General features: G+C 35.0%; 1 protein-coding gene across 5 annotated transcripts in view; it reads left to right on the forward strand.

The window, feature by feature from the left end:
* The window catches only part of PCDH9 (protocadherin 9), a 797,306-nt gene that overhangs the window by 253,785 nt on the left and 516,855 nt on the right, over window positions 1-26,666 (forward strand). The gene's annotated exons all lie outside the window — the stretch shown is intronic.

The following is a 26,666-nucleotide window of genomic DNA, read 5'->3' on the forward strand; positions in this document are numbered from 1 at the left end:
GTCAGAGTGATGTCTCTAGGTGAACAATTGTTATACAATCACTATTCACAATGCAATTTGATTTTATTATTGCACAGTAGTTAATAGTAGCTATTCACCTTGAAAGATATCAATTCTTTGTTTTTTAATTTTTGTTATTGTGTTTCTAAAAAGGAGTATTTCCCCAAGATAATCCTATGTTTTTCATAATAAAATGAAGAAATAAAAACTACAGTTAAAATCAATACCAACTGAAACTTACTTATATGTATTAAATATTCAATTAGAATAGTATAGAAATAAAAACCGCATGTAAACAGATCATGAATAGCAAAAGGAAATATTATCATTGTAAGATAATCCCTAAAATCACCTCAGTGTAGACTTTTTCTGCCTTTCACCTATTCTGCTTTGCAGTTCATCTGCTTTTTTGCTCTGATGCCTCCCTGAGTTTTTAGTTTACCAAGAAGATGGATCAGTGAATTTTGCTGTAAAATAGTCAGCTTAGTGAAATAGTTGAGGTATAATATTGTCAACCTATTTTTGCTGAGTCAATGCCAAGATCGGTTCTGCAGTGTCACCTGTGTGGAGTCACCACTTCTCAAATAGAAAGGCAAGCAGTGAACAGAAAGGCATACAGCTTATTAAGCCTGTTTATTTGTCAGATTGGTTTGTATTTACCCAAATTTTGACATTTAAGATTGATTATTTTTTATTTGGGTCATTATACAAAAATGGATCTTTGTCTTATACTCTTAATTCAGTTGCTGAACAATATTTCTTTTAACGAAATTTCCTGTAAAGCTTATGTTTTTAGAAAAGTAGTGTATTCAAAATGTTTCTTTCATATAATAACAAATGTCATGTTTTGAGCTGTTTAATTAGAGAAGAGGCAATTTAATATACACTTTCTTAGGAATATTTACAAATTCTGAGACACATTACTCAATTGTAAGATTTGATTGATGACACTTTTTTTTTTGTCTTGTGTGCCTGACATTCAAATTGCTAAGGATCTAAACAGAACTGAACATTTTATCTTGACAGGGAAAAAAAAAAGCAACAGAAAATATCTCTTGCTTCTACTTTTAAAGTGCTTTTATAAATCTAATCCTTGAAACAACCAGGGCATTCTTACCCTCAGTTCGGATAGTGGGGTTTGATAAATCTGTGATGATTATACGAGGTCTTGGAGTGTTTTTCTCAGTGAGTGCCATATTTGACTGTATTACCTGGATTATGAAGGAATACAAAGTACAACGTGAAAACATTACTGTTGAGAAGTCAATTTACTTTCCTACTGAGTTTGACAAAACAGTAACTTATTTATTTGAGGCTCTGAGAATTACACCTTTTAAAAACTCTTCATTAATGCACTCTTCATTGACAATAGAAAATACATGCAAATGTTATAAGTAAAAACTTGGGACACAAATTATTACGAAAATGTTCTGTTAAAAGAAGAAAGTTAATTTCCATTGATTACTTGCTTACATGAAATCATACATATCGGAGGTAAAGAGAATAAGCTACAAAGGCAAAGTATTGTGTCAGTTTAGCATAACATTGAGTAATAGCATTTTTGTGTAGGTGAACAGATACAAGAAGGATTTAATGTGTCTAAAAATATTAATATTATCCATTATGCCTCTTATGCAAATCAAAGAATAAGGTTCACACTAACTCAAACAATTTGATTACTTAAGCTGTGTATTTTGTTATATTTCATATAGGTTTCTATACTAATAGAAAAGTTATGACAATTATTCTGAATGCCTAGCTGGTTTCCAGTGTTTTGACATGTCACCAAGTTTGAAGAACTGCTTTATTTTCTTTCAGTTTATATCACTATGGTTAATTATATTCTGAATTCTCCTTATGCAACATAGAGGAGACTCATATATTTCTTCTAAAAATATAAATATTTGAGGACAATTTACAATTGTTCAGAAATTGAGAAATGTTTTGTTAGTTGGCTATTTTTAAGTAAATGATGCTGCTTCACTCTTGATTGAAAGTAAATACAGTATCAAATTAGGATATTAGACTCTGGAAGCTGTCTGCTCAATTATTTTACTCTTTTTTTGTTGATGTAGCTGTTGAATAATCACCTTGACTTTATGGTTGACTTAGAAATATGTCAGAAATTACTTTGGAGTCAAAGATCTAAGAAGGGTTTCAAAAGCTCATTTCTTGAGAATGATTTAGGGCTGTGAGACAGCTGAAAGGATGCTCTTAGCTGACTCTGTATTAGATGGAGGAAGACACAGAGACACAAGACAGTTAAGTGAATTCGCTTTAATATTAAACACCTATCAAATGACAGAGCCAATATTTTTACTCCATGCCTCTACATCCTATGCTCCACAAGTGTTGTAATACTCATTCAAGGAGAAGAGAACATGAACTGTCTTGTTAAGATATCCAGAAAAAGTGATTCTACCGTTGTTGTACTGTTACAGTAGTGGAGAGTAAAGTGTGTGTATGTGTGTGTTTGGCTATTAATTTCCCTAACACCAAACTCCCGCATACATCAGTCTCACTAATGAAGCATGTGTATTTCATAATACACAATCAAATACGTACTCTGTTACAAGGGTCATTGTCCATCATGATAAATCCAACTTCCCTAAGCACTCTATAGTGCTTTAGGATATAATCCATGTTTTAGAGGGTCAAGTCATGTCAGTAAGCATATTCTGTCATTTTGGGGGCACTCTCCCTCACAACTGGAATTATGGCATAGGTGTTCAGCTTCGTGATCACCTCTGTTGGAGTCCCAGGCTTCTATTTCCAGAATGGTTCCTAAGTCTGGTTTTCTGCACCTGCAGCTTTGGGAGGTAGGTGTGGGATACTGGGAGCTGATTTGCAACCACCCATTTTTCCATGTGCCAGTATTCCTATTTCATTTTTAGTCCCATCTGAGGAGCACTGCCATTTGTGAAGCATAAAACCAGACAGGAGATTTATTTTCTCCCTTCTCATTTTCTATACCTCCAAAATAAATATGTATAAGTTAAAAATTTATAAATATAAATTTAAAAATCTGTAAGAAAGAATTTGGAATATTTTCTGCTTTAAAAAAAAAGAAACAAAATGTTTAAGAAGATGTCTTTGATTTGGACCTTAGGCAAAGTACATATGTTGACACATAACATTCATAGTGTTTGTCCAGGATGTTGAATGACATCAATGTTTGGCACATTTTGGTATTGAAGACCTGACAATGGAAATTTCTCTGAGTGATGTGAGGCTCGCAGAGCGCGAAGCTCAGACTGCTCAGACAGCTGCTCCCTGCCTTCCACTCTCGAGAGTACTAAATACACAAATACATTAGATATAGTGGATCTTAGCATTTTTATTTTTCCTTTCTTTTCTGCAATTTTCTCTTTGATGTACAATTCTTTTAGAGAATCACCAACATTAAACTAAAATGGATAGTGTTTTTTCTCTGTTAATCCTATTGGCTTGTACTTCCTTGATGCTATAACATAATCCATCAGATTGACCTTAACAACCTTTGTTCTGGAGAATGCTGAGAAATATTTTTTCAATCATTGATTAGGATTGATTTTGTCTGGACTTGTTTGGCAATGCTTCATCTTCCTTGTATTTAAAAACATTGTTTCTAAGACAGTTTTACAAAAAGTTTCTGATATTGCTTCTACCTTTTTAAACTCTATTACATTATGGCTAATTGTTCTTTGAATAATAAGTGAATAGATAATGAGACAAACATTTGTTAATGGATTGAACTCAAAACAAAAAAATATATAGCATTGTATTGATAAATAATGCAGCTTTTCACCACTTCCTCACTGATGTCTTTTTTGAAGAAAGTGAGATGAGAATGCAAGTTCAGTGAACTGCATTCAAGAAAAGAGGGATGAAAAAGTGTTAGCTGATGTTGACTGAAAAGATAGGCATTGCTTTTGAAAATTTTAAAACCCTGAGCACATTCAGAGTGTGTTGCCACTTAATGCATTGTTCAAGTATTTCCTGCACATCCAACTTTTATGAGAACCTTAAAAGGCTTCTAGTAGACAGTTTAATCACATTTCCTCTTACCACTTCTGTGTGCTTATTTGGAGGTCACTGTCATAAAAAGAAAACAAGTTTGATTTCCTTTTTGCCATTTCATTTTCATTTTTGGGAGAGGCAGGGAATCAAGTTCAAAAATATATGAGGAAGCAGATCACATTTATGTCAGTATGCTGCTGTTCATATTTTAAATAAAAATAATAGTTATTACTATTTGCAAGACACACACTGGTATGTGACTACATGAGGCCCCATCTTGTATGCCTCCTAAATTAAGGCCAATGATCATTAATGGGTGAATAGCTCTGGGATAAATATTGTTAACCCCAACCGCGCATGTATAGTCAGATGAAGTGATCTTGTCAACATGCCTTTTTGTACACATCATCTTCTGACTTTTACTCCTGGTAATCCTTTCTGGAATGCAAACAGGGCTCCGACTGAAAGAAAAGCAGTGTTCTCTTCAACATGCATTTTCCAGATCTACAGGATCTTTACTTGAAGTTTTAGGTAGTGCTGTCACTAAGAAGGCATAGGAAATAAGTAGATCAAAATTACTCTGTGAAGCTAAATTTTATAATTGTAAAAAGTGGAGGACATAAAATTTCCATGTTTTACACCCTACACTCCTAAAAGTGGTTTTAAAGTCAACATGGGTATTACTATTTTTGAATGAGAGCAAAATGGTTCTTATCATTGCTCTTAGGTCAAATATGATTAGCTTGAGAAAGCACTATCCCAATGTGTGCAGAGCTAGTCATAGCAATAAATCCAGATAAAAATGCCATATATGCATTTTATAACATGAATACTAATATCTTATTAATGTGACCACTGAACATACAAGTCTCAGTTTACCTGGACAATATCAGTTGTGTAGGAATATATACATTATTTTGTATTAAAACTAGATTATTGATGAATGTCAAAACTTTTCAGGATCCATGAATTTATCTTGTGAGAGTTGCTGGGGCAGAGAGAGGAAGAGAGATGGAAACAGGGAGGGAGGCAAAGAGAGAAGGAGGGGAAGAGACAGAGACAGAGAGAGAATCCACTGGAAATCCCAGATTTCAAATTCCAGATGCTGACAATGGCAAGCATCAGTCCAGGTCATAGTTAGAAGTGAAGATCTTCAGCTTGGTCTCCCACATGATTGGCAGAGACCTAGACGTTTGAACTGGTTATTAGGAATAAGCTGGATCAGCAGTGAAATAGGTAGTATTAAATGCATGCCATTTGGATTCCTGGCCTGATAGGTGATTTCTTTCCCTATTTGAACAAATGCTAGCCTTTAAAAGGTTTTTGCATCAAAATAAACTTACATTTAACATCTATTTTCCATAAATATTCTCTTTATATCACCAAGAACTTGGTAGCTCTTCCAATATTGTTTCACTACCATTGAATTACAGAAATTTTACAGTGTCATCAGTATGAAAATGTTGTCTTATTATGTCCCCAGCATCCCATTATTTCTCTTATGGTGGAGGCTAGACATGATTAAAAGTATTATAAAATACACCATTGCATTTTTCCACTAAGGTGAGTGTGTTTCTGAAAGTGTGTATGTATGTGTGTGTGCACATATGTATGCATATGTGCATAGATTATTATGGGAAAAGATAAAAATCAAGCCACCCAAAAATGTAAAGTCTCTTTGTTTAATTTTCACACAAAATGTAAATGTAAGAGATGAAACTAAGAAGTAATTTAGCTCAATTATACAGATGAGATTTAATACAAAATACAAGGCACCAGGACCCAGTGTCATATCGCAGTGGTTAAAGTCCTCAAGTTGAACACGCCTGGATCACATATCTGCCCGGTTCGCGTCCTGGCAGCCCCGCTTCCCATCCAGCTCCCTGTTTGTAACCTGGGAAAGCAATCGAGGACGGCCCAAAGCCTTGGGACCCTTCACCTTAGTGGGAGCCCTGGAGGAAGTTCCTGGCTTGTGGCTATGGGTCAGCACAGCACCGGCCATTGTAGCTTCTTGGGAAGGGTTCCATAGGATGGAAGATCTTCCTCTCTGTCTCTCCTCCTCTCTGTATATCTGACTTTTCAATAAAAATATTTTTGAAAAATACAAGGTACCAGACATAAAACAGTATGATTGTGAAATAAACTGTTTAAAAATATATATGAAAGTATATTATGAGGAAGTTGATTGTTTTTCAACTCTAATTTTTATAGCATGTGTATCTTTAATTTATCCACATAAACTTTAGAAATACATTATCCAATTAAAAAGTAATGACTATCAGGATTGCTCTGGATCCCCCAACAAACAAACAAACAAACAAACAAATTAGATCAGATAGAAAACAACAAGGTAAGCTTAGAACCAGAAAGGAAATGGTCAGCCTGGATTCACATATGCCTTACTAGGTAGGACACAAATTATTAGTTATTCCTCACTAAGTTATTGAAGATTTGTCTGCACATCCCTCCTAAAACTGTTCTGCACCTCAACTGTTGACATATGCCTTGTTAGTTATAAGCCAGTTTAGACTATCCTAAAATCTGCCAAGTTCAGCAAAATCATGCTTCAATACTATAAACTGCTAAATACTAAAATGAAAATAGACACGAGACAGCCAAATAGTACCCTATAACCATTTTAAGGTGTATAGAAGTTCATTGTATATAAACTAAAATTGAAATGTCAATGAAGTAGTCACAGGACATGGTTAACAACTTGCTTTTTTTTTTTTTTAACATATTGGTTACTCAGTACCATGTTCGTGAACTCCATAATGTTGTAAATTGTTTTTGATGTTATGTTGGGGTTTTTAATTGATCAGGATGATATTCTGCCAGCTCTACCTTCAGACCAGAGATGATCTCCCCAAGAAACCGTTTAATTTATCTGGACACAAGATGCTGGACTCTATCCTTGATATATGCTTGCAATGGAAGAATCTAGACTGAATTTGAACTGTAATACTGCAACAAGGTGGAGGAATCCACCATAGGTGGGGGCAGGGGGAGGGGTTGGGGGAATCCCAGAGCCTATAAAACTGTGTCACATAATGCAATGTAATCAATTAAAAAAAATAAAGTGGATGTATGGCATAGACAGCTAAAGGACAGCTTTATTTTGCAGGGTTATGAGAGTTCCAGCTTGCCTAGACTTTAACTGCCTGGTTCCCCCTAAGCAAATGCACTGAGGCCATATTTATATGTTCTAATTTTGCATTAAATATATTGCTACCATCAAAAAAAGTAATTCCTTTATAAGGTAAATACTTGTACCTGTAGAATTGCATAATTTTGTCTTACTTTCTATATGCTACATTGAAATTATTCTGTTCAAAAATATTTTAACCATGAATGTACTGTCAAGAAAGTTAGCTGACTCTATCAGTGATATGGTTCAGGAAATGTGAAAGACAAGGCCATATTTTTCTTGGTTATATGTTTGTTAGCCTCTTAAGGCTGCAATATCAAAGAACTTTAGGTTAAGTATTTTAAAAGCAATACATATTTATTTGTCCTAATATGAAAGCTAAGGAATCCAAGAGAAGGGCAACAGCAATGCCTCCCAAGACCTTGCTCTCAATGTTAACATGGTAGTTTCATTCCGCATCATCTCGTGTAGGAAGCCCCTTAACAGGGACACTCCCTTTCTTCAGCAGGGCACTGCTGTTTTCACTAGTATACATCTAAATAACCCTAGTAATTAATATGACTATAGTGGGACTTATTTTCAATTGAGGGACACAGGCATGGAAATTCACAGCAATGTAGCTGTGTAAGATTGCTGCAGTGCCCAGAATTTCAATTTTCACATCCACAAAGTGAAAACAGCATCACTCACTTAGTGTGTTGTGTCGCTCTAAGCTTCTATGTGTGAGAGCTGCACAGAATGGAGTATCTACCTTTTACTAAGTACCTACTATTAATTATGATCACTCTTGCCGTCATGATAAACCCAAAATGGAATTAGTGTTGTCCCTACGTTAGCTTTCAGAAATTTCTTAACACCTTTGTCACAAATTCTATCTTGAAAATGATAAAATTGAAATCCTAATGGCTGCCCTGTCAAAGCCACGCAAGCAGTGTGTAGCAAAACCAGAGAGAAACCATGGCTGCTGACACCAAGTTTAGAATTCTTTCCACATGGTTACATTTGTAGAGGATACATATCACAAACTTTTTTTTCCCTAACACTTTCCCACCCTGGTTCTAATCATGTCATTGATGAGACTAGCATGGTATGTATTTGAATAAAGCCTCAAAATATGTGGTTTACTTTCTGGGCTGATGGTTACTATTCTTAAGTCTTTACTTTGCAATTGATAAATCTACATCTTATAGTCATGATGAGTAGAATTGCATTACCCTAAGTTCTGTGTGCTGAAATTCTGTCCACTGGTTAGAACATTGTTGTACCTTACAGTGTGACTCTATTGGGAAATAAAATCTTAGCTAGGTCAGCACAGTTATAATTAAGGCAGGCTTCAAATCAACATGACTGGTGTTGATGTTGGAAAAGATTTGGACAAAGTTATTTGGAGAAGATTACATGAATACATATGAAGAAGATATTTAGGCATCTGTAAGCAAATTAAGATAACTGAGAAAGAAGCAACTCTGCTAATACCCCAGAGTAAGCTGTTTTAGTCTCCAGAACTGTGGGAAAATAGGGCCTTCTACAATAGCCCAATGACTAAATCTTTACCTTGCATGTCTTGGAATCGCATAAGAGTGTTACTATGAGGGCCAGTTTGTGTCCCAGCTGCTCCGTTTCGCATCCAGCACCCTGCTTGTGGCCTGGGAAGTCAGTGGAGGATGGCCCACAACTTTGGGACCCTGCATCTGCCTGGGAGACCCTGAAGAACCTCTGGCTCCTGGTTTGGATTGGCTTGACTACAGCTGTTGTGGCCAGTTGATCTTTGTACATGTGCCTTTCCAATACAAATAAATAAATCTTAAAAAAGGGAATTGTGAGAAAATAAATTTCTACTGTCTGACTACTCACTCTGTATTGCTTCCTTATGGTCATCCCAGCAAACTGATACACTAGGTGCTAAACCTGTTTTGAACCTTTGTGTATGCTGTGTAATTTGTACCGAGAAACAAACTTTTCACTCCACCTTAGGTGATCCACTTGAGTGTTTTCTTTAAATAGAGACTTTATCATTTCTTCGGGTGGGGAGGGGTCACTCCCAAAAGTCATGAAATCTCTAGATGTCTAGAAAGCCATATTTGTGCTACTTTTGTAGTTAACAGTTTTTTTTTTTTAAATTAAAGAAGACTTTATTTCAGGGAGTGTAGAGCATGTTTCGGTACTTTGGGTATGGCGGTAGGGGGTAGGGAAAAAGCCTGCCTTGACAGTGTGCAGTGGTGTTGACAACAAGATTTAGGCAGGATGTTGGGGCAGGTGCAGAGCAACTCAAGGAACCATCTGCTGGAAACTTGGTTAGACCACCAGCCTCTGCTTTGCCCTGACTTGGCTTAAGGAATCCGGAAGAGGCACCCCAGCAGCAGCCAGGATTTCCACAGGCAGAGGGAGGGAACGCAGAAATATGGGACTAAAAGGAAGGCAGAATAAATGCTAGCCGCAGCTGCTCACCAGCACTGACTCTGTAGTTTCTACCTCCAAAACACCTTAGTGCTCTTTTGTCTGAAGTTCTCTTAGGAACTCTATACTTATCACTCGTTAAAGAATGCAATTTATGAAAAAGATTGACACTACATCCAAGCTCTTAACATATCACTTTGCAGTGTGTAACACTTGTAAGTACATAATGAATATTTGTGAAAGTACATGGAAACCTCTTCAAAATGTTAATCTGAATACCTCTGAACTCATCGCCATGATGCTGAGACAGTCTTATAACACAATCTTTTAAACACCCTCGTAATTAAATTTGTTTGGATGGACTCCAGGAGACACTGCCTCATGCCAACATTATTTCAGTAAAACTCTAGAATGGTAATGTTGGTTGTTGGTCTTACATATCATCCTTGGTACCTAGTGCTAATTAAGAAAGCAATACAAATCTTAATCCACAAAGCTTACAAGTAGAAAATTCAATTAAGGTGATGTAATATTAATTAGGAGACATCAAAGTCTGGACAGAGAACCCAATCACACAGTCTGAATAAAAAGACAGCAGATGACTTCGTGTGTGTGTGTGTGTAAGTGAGTTAGATGGTGAAAGAATTGCAGTAAATACAGGATATTAGTGTTTCAACTTTGAGATGTCTTGAGAGTTGTTTTTATGGTGCTTCAAACAGCATTTAATTTCCTAAAGAAAAAAGCTACTGAATAAACTAGTAGTGAGTTTTCCCCCGACCATCTCTTGGCAAACATACAGGTATTATATGATAGTTAAGAAACGGAGCAGCATGATTGCATTCAGGAGAAATCAGTAAAGAAAAACCTGATGCTTTCTCTTCTCCAACAAGGCAAGGGAGTCAAACAAAATGTCAGGGGACTAGCTTCTTCTTGAAAGGCAGTGTTTGGGTGAATGATACTTCTTTGGGAAATGTGGTTGGAAAACAGCATTATTTTTGATAGCATAACAGCGTAATTCAGGTATTACTGTTATCATGGCTGCTTTATTTAAATAATTATGAGTAGATAATAAATGAAGCCCTGCAATGAATGATGATTAAATATTCATATCCAGCAGCAAAGATTTGCTTTATGTTAGGAATTTATTTTTAAACTGTTGTGTGTTTATTACAGTATTATTTTAGAATACATTTGTATGCTGTAAGGGCTTTGATAAAGAGTATAAATAATTCAGAAATTGATCAGATTGGTTATTTACAAAATAAGCATATGGAATAATATAGCAATGTATAAAATCAACCCAATATGTAATGTAAAGCATCAACATGTGATAGTTGAAGACAACACAAAAAAATGTCAATGTCAAGCCCACAATGAACTGCAAGTGAAAGTGACACCATCATTCATGAGAAAAGCACTTAGAGACGCTGATTGGGACATTTTATCTTTAAATTTTTATGTAACTGCAAATATTATCTTTTACACTATAACAATAAGATTAAGTATTAGATGAGGTATACATTTTTATAAAAAAGGTAAGGAACACACTTGTATTTATATTGGTTTCACATTTTTAGTATATAATGAGGTTTCTTAAAAGTTGGAAAAAAAATCTATGAGTTATAAAAACGTGACCACAGCCATTATAGTCAGTTTCTGTATCATTATCATTTTCCAGAAAATAGAAAGTGGATGCATTTTCATTGATTATAGCATTAGGAGGAGCACTAAACTGAAACACTGATAGGCTGATTCCCCACAACTAATAAAAGAGTGGTAAATTACAGTTATCTGCAGAAGGAGCAACAAGAGCAGATTGCATTATACATCATCATATCATCGACAGACAATTATACTCAAGGCATTCCAAGCATGCAGCTGTGACAATGTTTGTCTAGCAACAAAGTTTTTCATGCCAAAAGTCCGGGAACAGTAGACACACAAGGGAATTACTTCCGGGTGAGTTGCTGCAATTTCTCCTATTACCTCCTCCTGCAGAATCATGGAAATTAAAGTTTAAAAAAATAAAAAGCAAAAAATGGCTGCCTAGCTGAGGGGGTCATTCACAAACTATCTGCAAGTGCTTCCCTCTTTTTTCCAAAATAGAGGTGAGAAGGTAAAATAATAATAATAGCAGAGAACATTTCTTGTAGAGTCGAAAAAGTGACTGATGTTTAAGTACATATTCTGAAATGTGAAAAATATAAATGAGCATTTTTTTAAAGTTAGCGTTGCTTTTTAATTTCTTTGTAATATTTTTATCCACACAAACACAAAGAGCATGATAATTTTAACTAGGAGCATTTTCTGAAGATTGAATAAAGCAATTGAAGAGATGGCATGGTTATTCTTTCTAAAAGAAAAAAACATGTTGTACAGGAGTTGAAGTTCTGTTCTCCAGGTGCAACTGACAATATTCCTTAAACTTGGTTTATTCTCTCAGTGTTGCTATCCATGTGGAGGGATTTTGATCATTCTGTAAATAACTATGTGAAAACTGATACTAGTAATAGAATGAATTGCAGAATGGGTTAAATAACTTAGAACCATCACACTGAAGATGTACTTTCTAGAAGGCCTACTGCTGTTAAGACAGGGTGTATTTGTTTGACAACTTGTTGGGTATTAAATTCTTCATACATTAGGTCTTCAATTCAAGGATAGTACTCCGAAATATGAATACTCTAAGTCTTTTCAGTTATCTTAGTATCTTAGTGAGTCTTTATTAAACTAAAAATTGCTGAACTAATGAAAAGGGATCATATGTGATATATCTTCCTCCTTATCAACATTTTGTCCAATGTACAAACCATTACAAACCTACTCATGATTGATTTCTGTGACTTATTCAAATTGCGATTTTGTATCTGAATTTGAATTTTAAAAAGCCTCCCGCCTGTATTGATACAATCTCTGCTTCCATAGCTACCATAATTAAAGATAGTTGAGAGTAATGAGTTTTAAAAGGCCTCCCAATATTACTAAATTTTCATTTTAAGAATACCTTAATTATATGAAGTCTTTTGCCTGCAGTGTTCTGCTTTGTCAGCGAACTCGCTAACACCTTTCTAATGTATTGTTGGTGTTTTGCGAATATTTTTTTTGTTAGGTAGAACCAGGAAGTTATGTCAGTGTGTGGGGAATACATTTTTGATTTTATGCAGAGTGAAGTGCAGTACAAGGATTGACATTCCTCATTCCTACATTCTGAGATCCCCTCTGAGATAGCTTTGTGCAAATGATGGTCTTATAGATTCCACAGATAACCCTGTAATCTCACTTCACCATAATTTCAGAGGCATTCATCTGAAGAGGCATTTTTAAAAGCCTGATTGAAAATACACAGACATTCAGGGGGCTTTTTGTTTTAGGATGTCTTTGATTTTGGAAAGGAGTTATTTATTGCTCTGAAAATTATGGCTTACTGGCAACAAAAATTCACTCAATAGAATTGATTTGGAACACAGAAATGCTCCATAATTTTCAATATACCCATGTTACATAAGTGCAGAGGGTGCCTAATTTTATATTACTTGGGTTGAGGATTCATGCTTCAACAATTGCCTGTAAAACAGATGATGAATTACGAGGTGTTACAGGCTTTAATTTTTTGATTGAATGAAGGGATTGTGTTTATGAAGGCCTTTCACTGTTGTGGGGATGGTTATTAATATAAGATATTATGTGCTGAGGTAAAATACCTCAATCAGAGAGTGAAATTCATCATTCAGGACATGTTTAGGGACATGCAAAACACGGCGTAAATTGAGTGTCTCCCTTTCAAGCCAGTTAATGCTATTTATAGCTCCAGAATTTTCAGAATTGTAGTTAGAATCTTGAGAAATAGTGACCATCAGAATAGAGTTAAAATTTCCTTTATTTGCCTGAAGTCAAAGTTAAATCCATTTGCGGATATGTTAATTTCTATTCTGCACATTTGGTTTTTTCAAACCAAAAAACCTGTCCATTGCTTTAATTTTTCTAACTAAATGTTAAAAGCATACATCTTGAAATATCTGGGCTCATGCTGAGTGTTGGTATCATGTATGAGTTTTCCTAACAATAGCTCCAAGGTTTATTTTTGGGACAGTGTTTTGAGTATCAGAGAGCATATTATTCAGGTTATTCTGGTAGAAAAAAAGCATATTATAATTTAGACAGCCTTTTTCTAGAAATGTCAGATTGTCAAAAATGTTGTCCTAAGGTTTGTTGAACAATGATCAATGTGCATATTTTAAAATTTTAAACACAAATAGTATGAGCTTACATAATTTTCACTTCTAATATTGACAGAGTCTGACTTCTATAGAACCTGATACTTTGGTTGTTGTAAAAGAACTCTCATGCAAACTATCAGAACTAAACTTTCCCAGCTATCCAGTTATTCCAATTAGCCATAATGTTTCTGTGCATCTCCGCAGATGATAATGTTATATGTAATTCCAAAGCAGAACTCGAAAACAAAAATATTGAATTTACTCAATAATTGTCTTTTTACTAGAATAGATTTAAAAGTGTGGAGATGTCTGTATTTTGCAAATGAAAACAAAGTATTACATGTACACATTTACAAGAGATTTTTTAAAAGGGTACATAAAGCTGAAACATAATTGAAAAGTAAGGCAGTTACAAGTAAAAGGTGCAGAATATACTTCTCAAAATGTGCAAGAATGGAAATATGTGACAAAAAAGTTTTGGTTAATTCTAGGTAAATTTGCTTTGATCCAAACCAGACTCATAAATATTTCATGAGTAAAAAGTCAAACCATTATTTAAATTTAAAGAAACTGTATATGTAGGATACTTTAGTAGTCTTATCAAGAGAAATACATAATTGCTTCAATATGTTCATGAAAGTGTATGTTGAGAAAAATAGATTCACTTAGAATGTTTTAACGAAATATTTCTTTTTAATTAACCATTGTATAAGCCTATGAAATACCTTGTATAGATATAGCTGTTGGTCCACTTGACTCCTGAATACAATTTCTACTTCTCCACTTTTTTATTTCCTTCAAAATGTGAAAGCTGATAAAAACATTACTGTAATAATGATTATAAAAGAAACCTAAAATGGTAGATTAATGTGCACTCATATTCCTTTTTGTCTTGGTAACATTGAATTTGAAATCATTTTTCTATTTAGGTTTATTCTTATTGTGAAAAATAAAATCATGTGCTACATTTTCCAAGAATTATAGATATTCAATAATATATACAATTTATGAAGACATTTTTGCTTACAGGAATCAGAATTTACTTGCACTAACAATTAAAATGGAAATGTTCTGTAATCAAAAGAAATAAAATGAACAATTGTATCCTTCCCTGAAGTGTAAAAAAGAATCTGAAAGAAGCAGTCTTTCTTTTTCTTTCTCCTTCCGTCTTCTTGATGCCCACACTCTACATTTTTGTATAGTGTGTAGACACAGGTGTACATGAGTCTTTCTGGGTACATAAGTAACCCAATTCTTTCAGCCACCTCACCACCTGAGGTTTTATTCACTCTCCATTTATATTTTCACAGACACTGAGGCAGGACTGTTGTCTTTGAGCTTGGTCATTTACAGTTCAAACAGTAAGGCACTCAATGTACTTGAGATTGCTTACCTGGACATGAAATACTGTTTATTCAGAGAACTTTTCAAAGGTGGGGAAAGGTGAAAGAATCATTTTGATCTTTACTCTCAGGCATCTATAAAATACATACAAGTATTCTCTTCTTTCATAAATCACATTTTTTAGAAGATTTTGTTTATTTTTCTTAGAAACTCAGATACAAAGAGAGGAGGAGAGAGAAAAAGCAAGATCTTATTCCCACTGATTGACTCCCCAAGGGGCCCTAATGGCCAGATCTGAGCCAATCTGAAGTCAGGAGCCAGGGACTTCTGAGTCTCCCACACAGATGCAGGATCCCAAGGCTTTGGCCTGTTCTTGACTGCTTTCCCAGCCCACAAGCAGGGAGCTGGATGGGAGGTGGGGTTTCTGGGACACAAAATGGCTCCAATATGGTATCCTGTAGATCATGCTAGGTGAGGACTTTAGCCACTAAGCTACCACACTAAGCTTACAAACCACATATAAGTGAAGGATTAATTTTGTGGTGATTCACTTTAAATTTCCCCTTGTGTATAATAAGCAATTGAACAAAAGTTGTTGCTTCCTCTATGTTGACTTTAACACAAACCAGCAAATGAGTGGATAAAGATTTCAACAACTGAAATTTATGTTTTAAGTTTGGAGTTCAATATGTAAAGTAGGAAATTGAAGGAACGAAAGACAGATACTGAGTTCATTTGCAAAGAAAACTTTCCTGCTTATAACTTCAGTTTAATGAGCCATAGGAAATAAACTTTTGTTATCCTCCTCGTGTACTTTTTGCAGCTTAAAGTTTGCAAATGTTTTCAGAATGTGCCATTAAGTGTGTGTGTGTGTGCACGCACGCATGTGCACACATGCCCTTGAGTGCTTCGGTAGGTTTGCCTTCCTTAGGCAAACTTTCTTGTTTTTTTTTAGCTAGCTATTTTAATAAGCCTGTAAACAAATTCCTGTATTTTTCCATGCTTTAGAGAGCTCACCAGGGGATAAGAAAGGAGAAAGTTTTCTGGATTTTCTGACAACAGCAGCTATGGCAATTAGCTTAAAAGCACAAACTACAAGTTAGAATGAAATTTATTCATGCCTTGCTAATAATCAATTGTTAACACAAGAGTGTGTGTATATATTGCAAACACAGATGGTAAATTTATATTTCTGGGTATATTCAAATGCAGCTTTAACAGACTATTTTGCTTTAAAGTCCGCAGAACCAACCTTTTAATTGAGGCTGGGTCGTATCTAATTGTCCCTCTTAAACTCACAGATTCTCAATGTGGAATGTTTTGAGTTGAACAGAGGAAAGGTGTGTATTATAAATACACTTTAAGAATGAATTAAGCAAATCGTTTTGTAAAGTTTGTTAAAAGTTGATGTCTTCCTGTCAAATTGAATAGTCATCTGAATTGGAGGACATAGACTGTGGATTTCATTTGTTGAAGTCTCTTGTATGGAAGGGAGCCGGTAGACTTTGAGAATACTAATGAGCTGAGTTAAAAGGCCCCCTTTAATGTCTATAAGACCCTAATTAAAACGTGATATTGACAATATGTCTGAATTTATTTTGCTTCAATTATTTTAAAAAGAACAAAGATAATTTTACACTATTTTATCTGATTATAGTTTACTGATCCCTAAAATATATCCATTTCTCTGCTTCAATATCTTCATTCATAGTAAAAATTAAGAACAACAATGTTTAACATTGCTTTCAGATTTCAAATTCCAAGACTACTGCAAGATGTTTAAGTCTTCCAAAGATAAAATCTCCCAACCCAGATTCCAAGTTTGTGCCGTAGACAGGAAAGCAACACCAAGACAATGGAACTTAAAACGAGCAGAGGCTGCAAAGAAGGCAAAGAGGGATTCAGGAACAGGGAGCTCAGAGGCAGGCCCATCAATCTCATCTACTCTGGTTTTCTATTTTTCTTTTTTTCATGTTGAATCTCTATCCAGTTGCTTCCTTGTATCTTTTCACATACAATACTACCCTAACCCTCTGACCAACACACTGTAAGTTGCACATTTTATATGCCGAAGAAGACTAATATTTTGTTTCTTGGCATCTTCCATAGTTACTTAGGGCATACAATGCATTTAAACAATACATAGAAAAATAAATAACACACAAATAAAACTCAGATAACTGTTGATGCTGTCTCTTTTTATCTTAGGACTATTCAAAATCAGGTGGTCAGAACAAGGCAGCAAGTGAATACTCTGAACAAATATTTGTCATCATTGAGACATAGCAAAAATTCAGTTCAGTGTTAACTGCATGCAAATTACGTAAAGTTGAGTATTTTTAAAAGAATTTGTAGTAGACACACCAATCCAAGACATCATCTACGATTGTATTAAAAGAGACAATACCAAGATTACACATGTAGGTGAAGAATCTTTCAAAGAGTATAAAACATTATGCAGTAATTACATGTGTTTCAACACATACGTTCTATATTTGAAATAGCCCTCATAAAATTTACGGAGTTCATTGTGTCTCTTAGAGGAGTAATGCTCTCATACCTATTTTGTTATTTTCCTTTGATAAAAAAAGTTTTTCCTAGATATACTTCATATTTATTAACATATGTTCCAGTGAAGGTTTTTTCCTGTAATCTGTTTCTGTCTCATTTACATAAGTTCCTTCACCAAGGGGACAATTTCGTAAGTATAAGTCAGAGAGATGTTAGTGTTCCAGAGAATCAGCTAAGTGTTCCAATTCTATGGCCCGAGGATTAAAAGATAAACACTAAAGTGTTTGTGCTGAAGTTATATTAATTTGGAGCTTGGAGACAAACTAATTCAAAAGACAGTCTCTATTAGCAGTGACTATATCTAAAGATATCTTCTGGTTTGTTAAAGAATATTCCTAGAGGAACCTTTTGTGCTAATCTACAAGAAAAAAATCTGAGAACTTGATTATGAGCATATTTTACATGAGCCCAGGTTTTGTTCATTAAAATACATAGAACTTTAATTATAAAAAAAAAATGTTTATGTGTAAGCCTTCAGGGTAGCAATTGAGATGCTGGATAAAATGCCTGTGTGCTACATTAGAGTACCTGCATTTGATTGTTAGCTCTGGTTCTTTCGTCCTGTTCCCTGTTAATGTAGCAGTTATGGATCAAGTCACTTGGTTCCCAGCGACCTCTGGGTAGACCTTAATTGAGTTGCTAGCTTGAGGCTTATGCTCGGCCGATCTCCAGGCCATGGTAGGCGTTCTAGGAATGAACAGGTGGATGCCAGCACACCCTTCTCTGCTGTTCTAGCGCTCTCCTTTCTGTGTCTCTTCCTCCCCCCAAAATGAGAAGACGAAAAGTATTTCTTTTTAAAAAGTGCCTTTTGAAGCAACCGAAATGCCCATCAGCAGAAGATTGGATAAGAAAGCTTTGGTTCATCTACTCCATGGAATACCACTCAGCTATTAAAAAAAACAAAATGCAGTTCTTTGTGGCTAAATGGGCACAACTGGAAACTATAATGCTAAGGGAAATGAGCGAATCCCAAAAGATTAGATACCACATGTTTGCCTTGATTTAACCTGTAATTTTTGTTTGGTTGTTTGTTATTTTTTGAACCTGTCATTGATACTGTCTCAACCCAGATGTTTCGAAGAATGGAACTTGCATTATTTTTAACATATTGTTTACCCAATACTATGTCAATTAATTCCATAATGTTGTATATTGATACGGAGGCCTTGTTGGGGCTTTTAACTGACCGGATCTTTACTCTGTTAGACCTATCTTCAGACCATAGAAGGTCTCCCCAAGAGGCCACTGAACTTATCTGGACAATAAGACGCTGAACTTTATGCTAGGCATGTGTTTGCAAGCAATGAATCTCAACTGAACTTGAACTATGGTTATGTAACAAGGTGGAGGAATCCACCATGGGGGGAGGGGTATGGGAGGGGTGGGGGGAATCCCCAGCGCCTATAAAACTGTACTACATAATACAATGTAAGCAACAATAACAAAAAAAAAAAAAGAAAGTCAAAAAAAAATAAAATAAAATAAAAAAAAAGAAATGCTCCCCACCATAAAAAAAAAAGTGCCTTTTGTACATTTGCAATTTCCATTAGTATTAGAACTTTGTAATTTTTAGTCTTTGTGGTAAAAAAAAAAATTGTGAAATCACAGGTAAAAATCACAATTTAGTCCAAAGAGAATAGTGTACATTTTTAACTACATCAGAAGGGAAAGTTACATTGTCCTTACTTAGCAGGAGATAACAGAAGCTATCTGCAAGGCCATTTGTAACTAAATCAGTTATACTTTTTGTAAAAGTCCAACTTCAGCTGTTCACTCAGAAAAACCATTTGGTTAACACATTTGGTAATTTATGTGTACACTGCGTGTGTATCCGGGGAGGAAGGGTGCATGCTTTGAACCAAACACATTTTACAGACAAAATCAGTAATTGAAGCTTTGGAATGAAATCAGGTATTGTGGAGCTTCCATTCATGTCCAATTCCCTAGAGTATTCTAGAAGAACATTTTCACTCCAAATCACTTTTTTTTAAAAAAAATATATACATTTTATTCAAATTTAGATTCTATACAATTCACCTAAATGAATTTTGACATCAAAATAAGAACACTAAACTTACAAAAAGCACATTTGCAGTTGTTCAAAACATAAACTTGAGTTTTTGTTTTAATCGTTTACTTACTTTTAAAGGCTGAGTGACAGGGAGAGACAGAAAAACAGGCCTTTTGTCCACTGTCTCACTCCCCCTCATGGATTTAATGCCTGGGTCTTGTCCAGGTTAAATCTAGGAGCCTGGACCTTCATCCTGACTTTAAAGGGCTCAGGGCTTTGAAAAAATTCTTGAAAATAATATGATGATAAACAATAAAGTGATGTTAAAAGATTCTCAAGCAACTTTCTTGAATGCAATCATTATTAACTCTAGTATTGAAAATACCTGTTACTGTTTTGTTGGACTGCATCTGAACACTTGTTATTCTCCATTGTAAGAGTGTGGGAAGTTCCAAAGTCCTGCATAGCCTGCATTCATTTATTTAAAATGCAGAATTAAGTTGCATTGTGCAAAGCCAACTGACATTAATAGAGCTTTGCTCCAGCAATATAACATGTAATCCTTTCGTAATTTAAAAGCTTTCAATGCATTACTGCTCTTGTGAAATGGCTTTAGAGTACAGCAGTAATAAAAGGAAGAGGACAAACCAATAGAGAAATCTCAAAGTATACAATTTTAGTGTTTGACTTAAACTTTCTGGGTACATTTTATTTCTACACATGTATGTAGCAATTGGCACAAAAGAATTGCAAAAGTATCTGATACAACATTCATGAACTATTAGAAGAAAGGTGCCATAATGTGTGTGGAAGCAGCTACGATTTGTGCTCCTCTCACAAGTGATTTTTTATTGTTCTTCCTTGGTGACTAATGACCTTAAATTGCATCCAGTTTATCCATACTAAGATATAGAGGTTAGTAGCAATTGCTTAGAATGAATTTCATAACTGGATATTGGAAAATATATGAATTTACCTTTGTTTTATTTACTAAAGCTGCCTTCTTCCTCCCAAGCTGGCAACCCGAATCTCTGCCTAAAATATCCGTTGGAACATGTAATGTCTGGTTCACACATCTTTGCTGTGTTAACTACCTAGTGATTTTGACATAATGTGATGTGGTTTAATCCTTGATTGAATTACCAGAAGTTGTACCAGGGTAAAAAAGTCTCTTCTTGTTTTCTTCATTTTCACTATATGTTGTCTGAAAGAACATCAGATGCAAAATTCAAACTAATGTAGTCTTCTCAAAAGCTGAGTGATTATTTTGGAATATATTCTCTATTTGTAGTTCTATATCTCCTTTTTTGCACCTGTCAATAGTCCCTTAAGAAAATACTTCTATAGCTAATCATGAAAATTAACAGAACATGCCATCTCTAGAAATAGAAACCTGAAAAATGCATGCATGCATAAATAAATAAATAAATAAATACATAAACAATTCAGTGAAAATATTTATGGCAAATATTGTATTTTCCAATTCGGTAGTAAAAGTGGGGGTATTATAATATTTTCAAAATCTCACTTGTAGCAAAAAGTGAACAGTGAGAAAAATATTTTGTCCTGTTAATTTCATTTGGTCACAAGGAAGTGCAATGAGAAATGTCTGTGCTTAACAGCCAATGCCAACAACAAGATGAAGTCATCCTTTGTTGTATCACCAACCTCATGATTAATAGTGGAAGGTCACAGTGTTCATTGGGTGGTAGTGACTGTGTCCCTCTGGCTAGTCTCTTCAAACATGGAATAAGTTCCTGGGGGAGGGACATGACCAAATGGAAGGAGAAAACCAGAGGAGCAGCCTTTGAGATGTCAAGAAAAGAGCAGATGTGTTGTGTTTAGACATAGAGGAAGTGAGGAGCAGTGGGAGGATTCCAGTGAACACTGAGTTTGTGCTCAATTGATCTAATCTGTTGCTTCCAAACAACAAAGAAGGTGAACTTTCAAAGTCCATTTTAAGGGCACATGGCAATCCTTCCAAGTTGAACACAGCCTATGGTTCTCATATAAACAATGAAAAAATTCAAATTTATCCAGTTAATTAGCAGATTATTGTGATGAAGTTGCTTCCTGTTGTAAGTTACTAAGTATTCATTTGGAGGAACAAAGTCATAGTATTGGAACCCATTGAACTCATTCCTTTGTTTAATGTTTCCACTATATAAACTCTAGTCTGTGACAGTTCATCTACATTTTTTGTGATAACATTTGTGGCACAAATTGAAGGTCACGGTAATACTGATTTTGCAATGAATTTGTCTAACTTGAGCACATACACACACATACACAACACAGATATACTCACACACACACATAAGGGCTACAATAATTTGTCATTCAGAGTTACAAATCAGGTAAAGTAGGTGATATAAAGGACCAGAGAAATTGCGTTTATTCATTGTTCTTTTATTTCACTTAAATTCCTTATGGAACCCCTAGTATTGCTTTAGGCAGAGGGCTTTTTTGTGAGCTACAAGCTATCAGCAGCAGGAGCTTGAAACCTCTTGAAGTGAAAGAAAGCAAACCTCTAGTTCAAGGACGTAGGGGAAGACCTTTAAGCCAGAGTGACACTGGAAAAGGAAGAAGCAGCGTGTTTCTCACACAGCTTTAGAAAAATGATTTAAACCAAAAAGGAGAGGCTTAACTCTGAGGCAAATCAGAAGGGACATAATACACATGTGGTAGCCCTCCTTCTGAAGCTAAGCATTTTCAGCATGGTGTAATTTATGAAGCTTTCTCAAAACCATCGTTATTGATCTTATAGATAGAACAAATCTAAAAAAAAACATGAACTCATATACATGTATGTGCATGTGTAGGTACATGTGCAATATACACTGCATAGAATTGCCTTTTAGTATCTTCTATGGATTTTCTTTCTTCACAGATGTTAACATCTCTCTTGCAACAGATGTGTATCTATATTTTTATTATCTAATTAATTATCTGCATAACAGATCACATTTCAAATTCCAATATACTGTCTTACCTTATTTTACAATGTCACTATATACTACAATAGCAGAATGATGGATGTGTGACAATTGCTGAATTGCTATACTATTGTAATAACATACAAGAAAAGAGGTGGGGGATACTAGGGCACATGCTCCTATATCTATAGAAGTGTATTTTTTATTGTTAATAACATTGTATTATTTGATACAGTTTTATAGGCACTGGGGTTCCCCCCCACCCCTGCCACACCTTTCCCCCATGGTGGGTTTCTCCACCTTGCCTGCATAACCACAGTTCAAGTTCAGTTGAGATTCCTTCATTGCAAGCATATACCTAGCATAGAGTCCAGCATCTTATTGTCCAGATAAGTTCAGCGGCTTCTTAGGGAGATCTTCTCTGGTCTGAAGGTAGAGCTAACAGAGTAAAGTCCCGGTCAGTTAAAAGCCCCAACAAAACATCAGCAATAATATACAATGTTATGGAATTAATTGACATAGTATTGAGTAAACAATATGTTAAAAATAATGCAAGTTCAATTCTTCAAAACATCTGGGTTGAGACAGTATCAATGACAGATTCAAAAATAAGCAAACAAAAAAAATTACAGGTTAAATTAAGGCAAACAGGTGGTATCTAACTTTTTGAGATTCATTCATTTCCCTTAGCATTATAGTTTCCATTTGGGCACATTTAGCCACAAAGAACTGCATTTTTTTTTAATAGCTGAGTAGTATTCCATGGAGTAGATGAACCAAAGCTTTCTTATTATAGAAGTGTATTCTGAAAAATTTTAAATAAATAAAATTTTATTATTTATTTATGTGGAAAGCACAGTGACAGAGGAGAAAGAGAAACATCTTCTGTTTGCTTGCCAGGATTGAGGAAGAGACTGGACATAGAGAGGGATCTTCTATCTGTTGGTTCACTCTCCAGTTGAACACAAGTCCTAGAGCCAAGACAATCGGAAGCCAGGAGCCAGGAGCTTGTTTCTGGGGCCCCCAACTACTTGTACTACCCTCCACTTCCTTCCAAGGCTGTAAGCTGAAAAATTGATTTGGAAGTAGAACAGCTGGAACTCAAACTGGCACTCAAGTCGGATGCTGGTACTACAGGAGTAAGATTAGCTGCAGTGCCAGCATGTCAGCCTGTTAATTTTGTTTTCTAAATATGATTAAACAATTCAAGAAAAAAAGCCAAAGGGGAATTGCTCCTAGAAAACATTACAATGACTGTGGACCCAGGCTCAAGTTTCTGGGATGTGATACACAATGAATTTCAACACATTGGATGATGCAAATTTATTGAGATCCTGTTCCTATAGTTCTTTGTTTCAACAGCATTAACAGTTAAATAATTAGAGAAGGCATTAAAAAAAAGTTGTGTGAGTATCATATCTGGAATGGCTAGCACACCAAACAGTGGGAGCAGTCAGCTGTGTTAATTAGATAATTGAGAATTGACCTGGGAATTATTTTGATGATACTGGCAGAGTGCTTTCAATGGATCTGTGCAGACGAAAGTCTGATGCATGCAGGTTCTGGAATGGATAAAATGGATGGAACGAAGCTCGAAACATTGAAGAAGCAATTATTTAAGTAGGTTATTTTCTGTTAATTTGGTACTTCTAGGGTTATTATACACAAAGATTAAAGAACGGGTTAAAAGTTGCCATGAAAGAAGTCCTTAGGTTATTAAAGCGATAGAAACAGCATTTTTAGTGGGAGTTTCTCACAAATGGAGTTGTTATTTTGTGAAACGTATAACCCAAAATATAAAGCTACCACCTCCAGAAAGATTGCGGAGTCTAAGAGGGCAACTGGTTTTTAGCGAACAGTCTTGATTTTCTAAGAAGGTAGGAGGAGCAGCAGAATAATAGTATTCATGTTGCTCCAGTGTTAGAATTGAGAGGAAAAGGCAAAGCACCCCTATCTTAACAAAGAAAAACTGCATCTTAACATGATTATGTGACTTTTCATAAATCTTTTGTTACATCTACTATTGATTTTTTTTCTTGACATGAATTTGAAGTGCTTTCTTAGGAATTTATGTCAAAAAAAAAAAACCATAAAGCACCTCATTATGTGGCAAGCTAGAGTAGATACTTCTGTAGGTAGTGTATAACAGTGTTCACTATAGTGGGAGTTGAGGGAAGCGAGATTGACATGCTTAAATAAAGGTTACTGTAGTGGGTAACAAAATATCAAATGGGTTTAAAAGTACAGATGCATGTATTTATTTTGATTTGCATCTAATATCGCTGGCATTGAGTTCTTAATGTCTCTCGTATGATTTGTACATGTGTCCTGCCGTATCAAATCGTATTTAGCATATCTGTCTTAACCATAAGTTGTTATATATCTGTACACATTAAACTTGGAAAACCTCAGACATTTTTGTTACAGGAAATCTTTTATTTTGAAAATAAAGCTTTTCTCAGCCTCCAGCTTTTTCTGAAGGAAGAAATCATGTTTAAAAAGTGCTTTTCACTTAAGAATTATTTTCCTTAACACTTTGGCTGCTTATAATATTTTAATTTAAAACCTAATTTACAGGATACTCATTTTTGCCTTTGATTGGTGGATGTGCAGTTCCCACAGGCAATCTACATTCTAAAACTGAAAGATAGTGACCGAGGGTTATATTATTCCTTTGATGTCATTCACTGCTCTACTGCAGAGGTTTAGGGATGACATAAGTCTTACAGGATGGAAGGGTTTACATGTGTGCCACAGTCATGTCGTGAATAAATTCATTTTGCTTATGTTGCATATTTCCTTGGAAAGATTAAGAGAAGATAGGGTGCTGTTAGCTCACACTTGGCACTGCCACTCTATCTTTTCGCATTCTAAATTGACATCACAGGTTCTATTGTTTATTTTAATGTATCGCTACTAATAAATAATCCTGTCTATGCTCAAATCAGCTCTCACATTCTGCATGGTTGAACTGCTCTCAGATGACTCCTGCCTCTTGAGAATTTCAGTCTGATCCTTTGCCTGTGTGATTCTCTCCGTAGAACGTGTGTTAACCATGAAATCACGCCAACCTTCTCACTACACCTTACCGACCTAGCAAATGAAAAAGTCTTAAAAACTCTCTTTTGCTTTCCCTGAGCAACCTCTGTTTGTGTTTTTGCATATGACAATGGCTATTTATTTCCAAGTCTGGGTCACCTTCTCTGTTCCTGTTTGCAAAAGGCTTGTGTTTGTGTTTATCTGCAGATGGTTCTTGTGGGTAATATGTAAATTCTTTTATTTTGTAGTGAAAATAATTGTATACACATGATGTTTTTTTTTTCTGCTTCACACTCCCTGTGATATATCTGTAGAAAAGACAGCCATGAAATATTTGTTCTTTCTAAATGTTGAATGAGTATAGATATTTCATAGATATTACATAGTTGACATGTCCTATAAATATTACATAGTTGACATGTCCTATAAATATTACATAGTTGACATTCACCTATTTTTCTGAAATCAGCAAAATATCTGAAAATATAATGCCCTTATCGTATAATATATTCAATTACATGAAACAATATAGAAAATATAGTGAATTCTGCTAATAGCTGAAACTCATTTGCTTTCCATGGTTTACAACTTGACAAAAGCATCCTAAAATATTTTTTTATTTGGATAGAGAAAGTAACATTTCATAAATAAAAACATTATATTCAAGCTTGACAAAAATATTTCCCTGCTTCATACCATAAAATTGTGTGTATTTAATATTGTTTTGTTGAATAAAAAAAGGATGTGTTTATATAATGAGCCTTCTGGAAGTACTGGAGTTCTTCCTGTTAAATAGAAAACCTAGAAACTATGTAATAAATGCTTGATTACTATTATAAACAGACTTACTGTTGAATATGCTTCTAGCTAATGAACGGAAAGTAGGTTAAAGAATATCCTCATGAAAAAAATTTTGTAAGGAATAAGAAAACTACTTCAAAACTTTTGCAGAGAAAATGTCAAGCCTTCATTTACTATCTTATGTTCTATAACTTTTTCAAGTG

Source organism: Ochotona curzoniae, unplaced genomic scaffold (genome assembly GCF_017591425.1).
Source record: "Ochotona curzoniae isolate NIBS_2020 unplaced genomic scaffold, NIBS_Ocur_1.0 contig_64, whole genome shotgun sequence".
Lineage (NCBI taxonomy): Eukaryota > Metazoa > Chordata > Mammalia > Lagomorpha > Ochotonidae > Ochotona > Ochotona curzoniae.